General features: G+C 47.2%; 1 long non-coding RNA gene across 1 annotated transcript; it reads right to left on the bottom strand.

Moving 5' to 3' along the window:
- Window positions 1–2,122: 2,122 nt before the first annotated feature.
- Window positions 2,123–3,770, bottom strand: LOC105272737 (uncharacterized). The gene is made up of 3 exons (XR_892821.1): window positions 3,662–3,770; window positions 2,651–3,401; window positions 2,123–2,576 (listed from the first exon to the last, which is right to left on the bottom strand). It is a non-coding gene; the product is annotated as an uncharacterized lncRNA (long non-coding RNA).
- Between the last annotated feature and the right edge of the window lie 1,481 nt (window positions 3,771–5,251).

Consider the following 5,251-nt stretch of genomic DNA (forward strand, 5'->3'; position numbering starts at 1 on the left):
TCCCCAGAAGTAGCCCATAACACATACGGACGAGAGCACAGATCGGTGGGGTTTGCCCGTTCTCGCGACAGGACAGACAATAAGTTCCGCCTAGTTCTTAAGGACACAATTAGGAAAGACTGATAAGTTTCCGCCTAGTTGTTAAGGACACAATTAGGAAAGACCGATAAGTTTTCGCCTAGTTGTTAAGGACCCAATTAGAAAAGACCGATAAGTTTTCGCCTAGTTGTTAAGGAGACAATTAGGAAAGACCCATGAATTAAAATTAGGTGCGTGACCAGAGATCGTCACTGTCCCTTTCCCAGGGCGCAGTGAGTACCTCTGGAGACTTTCCGCCAAATACCGAAGTGGCGGATGTAAAGTTAGAACGCGTGCGCGCGCACTGGGTGGCTCAGTATGCTAGGTTATGGAGAGAGGGTCGGAGTTCTTTAGTGTGGTCGGTCCCCGATAGCGTCGGGAAGTTCGTAGGGTAGGGCGGTCGATAGCAAATCAGGTCGATAGAGGCGAGAGCGATCGGCAATTAGATAGCGGTAGAACGTCGATAGCTGCCAATATGCGCTAGCATAGCGAGAGCTGTAAGTATAGGTATACCTCCTACTGTAGTCCGTTAGCTCAGCCTCATGGCTGTAAGAGAGATAGCGATAGGCAAAGCAATATTACAGGCGATATAGCCACGCTAATCACCGAGAGCTACGGACTGTCAGAGCCCGAGGCCGAGTGGCCCGTGAGAGTGCCGGAGCAACTCTGCCGTGTGGAGTGGAGAGTGCTCCCTAGTAGCTCTGCTCCACACTCCCGATTCACGCGGCTGGAGTACGTGGGGGATTATCCGTGGTACTTATCACCACCGCGAGATTATCCCTGGGGGTAACGTTTCCTGGAGCGCGCCGAATTCAAATGTCCCCAACCAGGCTGTCCAGTTAACCCCTTATCTGGACCCCTGGCCATGTGAATGCCCGCCCCGTCTAACGTGGAAAAGTTCTCTGGAGTGGAGAACCAAGTGTTCCGACAGAGGAGTCTCATTGGGCGCTGAGGTTCAGTAGTACAACCTCAAGTCCCAACGCATAGGGAATTAGCGGACCCAATCGATGCGGCAGAGAGCGTGATTTATCCCAGTAAATATGTTCCATTATTATTAACGCGAAAATCGCGTTACAATTCATTTTTAGCCGGACACGAGCGGAGAAGGGGGGTAGAGAGACGGCGCTCTGCAAAGGAACCCAGTCATACAAGGATCTTTTTACGTGAACCTATGAAAAGGTTGGTTGAGGAGCTGATGGGGCTGGGCATAGTGAAACTCTGCTCGCTAGTCGGACACATTACAGGCCATTGGCCCCTGGCCTCTTATCTGGTGAACATGTGCAGGGGAAGCGATCCCACATGCCCGGAATGTAGAAGAAATGTAGATCCCACATGCCCGAAATGTAGAGGATGCGCACCACCTAAGTACTACTAAGTACTACTAAGTGGCCGGGACGATGTCAGGTGGAATGTCTACAGGAATACCTGTATCGAGGACATTTATATTGATAGGGACGGAATAGAAAGGCTCTACGAGTTGGGCGAATATGCTGGCACCTGTGTACTAGGCGGCTGCTAATGAGCAGAGTGCAAAATGGCCTAAGGGCTCGTTGCGCTTTCTCACCCAGTGAGGAACGCTCACCACTAAAAGCCTAAAGCCTAAAATAATATAGAATTTCTCCAGCGATTTATTTGATATTCTCAACAACCAATAATATCTCCAACGTCATGCGAATTAGGAATGGCGTCTCTCCTGAGCTAACCGCCCACCAAACGGCAACAAGTCTCGTCAACGCTGGTCGGTTTTAGTTTTCATTTTGACCGATAGAAAACTGATTCGCCTAGGTCATAAGTAAATAAAATCGGTGGAGACATCCGGGAGAAAGGAATTATCACAGGTGGGGACTGATTAAGTGGGATTAAATATTGAGGGATATAATGGTTATGAGTGCACGAGCATTGAATGTTTTCGTACAAGAATAATATGTCGACAATTCCCTAGGATGTGGAGTTTTATTACACCACCCAAAAAATTACACTTGGTGGTTCGAGGTAAAAGAAAAATAAATAACAGTCAGTGCGAAATTGAGTAGCGTTTATTAATGTTTCAGTATGACGTACGATTATCGTTGAGGTTAACAGACCGTAAAGGGGTTGACGTTTGGAGTCGTGGTGTAATGGGATATTTACTGGCAATCGGCCTTCCTGGAGAAATTAATGACCATGGATACACGGTAGACTACTCGACTCAGTGGATGAGTGCTGGTGTTTCGGTCTTCCCGCAAGAGTTTACGACCGTGCAAACACCATAGACTATCGGCACGACAGGTGAGAATAGAACGGCGCCTGTCTGACTATTTGTTGATGGTCTCGCAGATCAGAAGTATTGGGCAGACTCAGGGCCCGTGGACTCCAAATTAAGGATTTCAATCGTTCACTGGTATACTTCTGAATACCAGAATTTCCGTTATCCTCGGTAGCTTAACTGGGAGAGTGCCCGCCGCGTAACTAGGAGACACGGGTTCGAATGCCGGCTGGGTACTGCGTGATTTTTTTCTCTGGAAATTTTAATTTTTTGAATTAAAATAATTAACGAAATTAAAATAATTGAATAATTGAAATAATCACTAACAGGTCAGCGAAACTTCGCACAGAAAAGATTCCAGCTGGATACTGCAGAATCGTAACGAAATCGCGATGATGAGAAAGCAGCAGAAGTGTTTAGTTGTAGCAGCAAAGTAACACTGGATAAACTGATCAGATAATCGATGCAGCCTTGATTTCAGCCCTCTTTTTATACATCTTTTAGGTGTGCGATAGGTCATTTCAGCTGCCAAAACGTGTGGTTGCTGACGGTTATTTTTAATTAACTACTTCGGATGAGAGGTCAACGTGAGATTTTCGATACTTGGAAATTGCAGGCATCCTCTGTAGTTTATATGGTCATCCCATTCCCTCCAACGATGGTGTGCTTACGATGGGGGCCACCTTAGAACACCTGGGTTGACGTAAGGAAGTCGCGTATAGCTCCTTTGTCTCATCATCTCTGCTGAGGATGTCTGCCTTTGTTAAGGATGAATATTTTTATGTCCTCCTTCTGCTGCAGGTGTACTCCATGGAGGTCACCAACATTAGTCATTGCCACATTCAAATTAACATTGTTTCTCGGAATGCCTCAGGTAGATCCATATGTGTTCTATCAGGCTGCCTCACGGTATTGAAAAATCCCCTGATTGAGTGTGTCGTCATTTCCTGGGACACGTGGGTTCCATCAGGGTTACTAACATTGGTTGATAGAACGATTTCTTGTTATTGCCATGATTATTCTTGCTTTTGGGAAGGCCGATTCCTGATTCCTATGCTTTTATCATGTAAGCATAGTGCTGAAAATTCATTGATTAGGAGCGGCATCCGCAACACAGGTATCAAACGTTGCAAGCAATATAATTGGGAGCGACAACGTTAAATTGACTAATTCCAAATAATCAGACATGTGTAACAGATACCAATAATTATTCACGCATGCTCTATAAAATTCGACGACGCTATAATAAATAAATAAATCCCTGTCCATACTGAATGACCATAAATTTCCAGAGCTGCCTAAATTGAACGTAAATTAATTTTTGCGTTCAACACTAACCTCAGAAAATTTCTCCTTCAATTCATTTATTCTTATTGTTCCGCTGATTACCAATCAGTCTCGTGCTCCGCAAACTACATCACATCGGTAACATCCACGACTGGATTGAAGCTCTCTCATCTGACAGCAGAGATAGTAATTCCTCATTGACTATTGTCTGGAATGACAGAAAACTCGGACGAAGCTTTGGCCATCCAATGGGAATCCTGAAAGCCTGTCGGTCCCACGATGTCCTCTCAAGTCGTTTTCAGAATGATGAAAGGTGTCCGCTCGTTATCTAATTGAGAAAAATCAAGACAAAATTCAAATATTTATTAATAATCATTATATTTTATTGTATTAATAATAATTATACTATACTATATTAATAATTATGTACTGAAGTACATAATGGTAATTAAATGAGGACTTAGCACAGTAAGCGAAAGATACTCTTACGCTTCCCTTTAAAGAGATGAAAAATTCATGACACTTCATTTACAATTGTAACGAGATTTTGTCGTTATGGGTTGAGATCCCCCTGGTAACAGAAAAGAACCCTGTTCTATGGACAGCGGAGACGGAACAGCCATCTAGCGGAGGCCGCAAAGGCCTCGGATTGGTCCGAGTGATGCGAATCACGAGGGCGAACCTGGGGAGATGCTCCTGCATCTCCCGCGAAACCTCATGTCTCGTTTCGGAGCATGTGGTGACGACCATTGTGTTTCCGGAGTGATCTGTGCCTGGACGAAAAAGGTGATGTGCGTGGCCCGTGGGTCTGGAGCCGAGAGAACTCCTGTCGACCTGACATGCGCCGCCATCTTGAATAGCCAGGGACGGTGGCTCGCGACGGAACGGGCGAACTGCGTGCCAGGAGCGTGGGGGGTCGTGAGGTCGATGGGAAGATATCCACCTCGGTCGGATCAGCCTCTTGGTGGCCCGGGGAACCCCGTGAAGTCGCAGGCGAGTATGACCTTGCCCCGGGTAGCAATACCCGAAGGGCAAGAGGACCGCCCTGAGAGGCCTGGAAAGGCCTCCCAGGGGAAGAGAGCGCAAATAACCGTGCTCAGCGTCGAGGGTGATGTCGACGTTCGGTGTAATCGCCGTAAAAGTGGGTCCTAATTTCTCCACCTCTACCACCTGTTGAGTTTGTGGTGAGAGGTCAGGTAAACGTTTTTTCCGGTGTAGGCCACGAACGTGACCACACGCGAAAACTTCGAGAGCGTTTCCCCGAAAACGAAGTGTTGCACGTGGCCTGAAAATGCCACGTGCTAAGAAGACGAAGACCAAGGGCAAGGGGCCTAAGGTGCTGCAAAACACCGAAACAGCACCTTGTCCAGGAGAAGGCCTGGCGGAAGGCCAGGAGTTCCCCCAGGGTAGTGATACCCCGGAGGTTATGGGCCGACCATACCCCGTTAACGGAGCAAGAGCAGGCCGAAATGGCCTTGCAAGCCGCTCTAGTGGAGGAGGAAGAAATTCCTTCCCCCGAGTACGAGCCCATGGAGGTGGTGGATGAAGAAGTGGAGATCTCCACGACTTCTCCACCTTCGCCAGACGTGCAACCTCCGGCAGAAATGCCAGAGGTGGGAGAAGTTGTGGCTCAGGAAGAAA

This window comes from Fopius arisanus, unplaced genomic scaffold, assembly GCF_000806365.1.
Source record: "Fopius arisanus strain USDA-PBARC FA_bdor unplaced genomic scaffold, ASM80636v1 scaffold00258, whole genome shotgun sequence".
Taxonomy (NCBI): Eukaryota; Metazoa; Arthropoda; class Insecta; order Hymenoptera; family Braconidae; genus Fopius; species Fopius arisanus.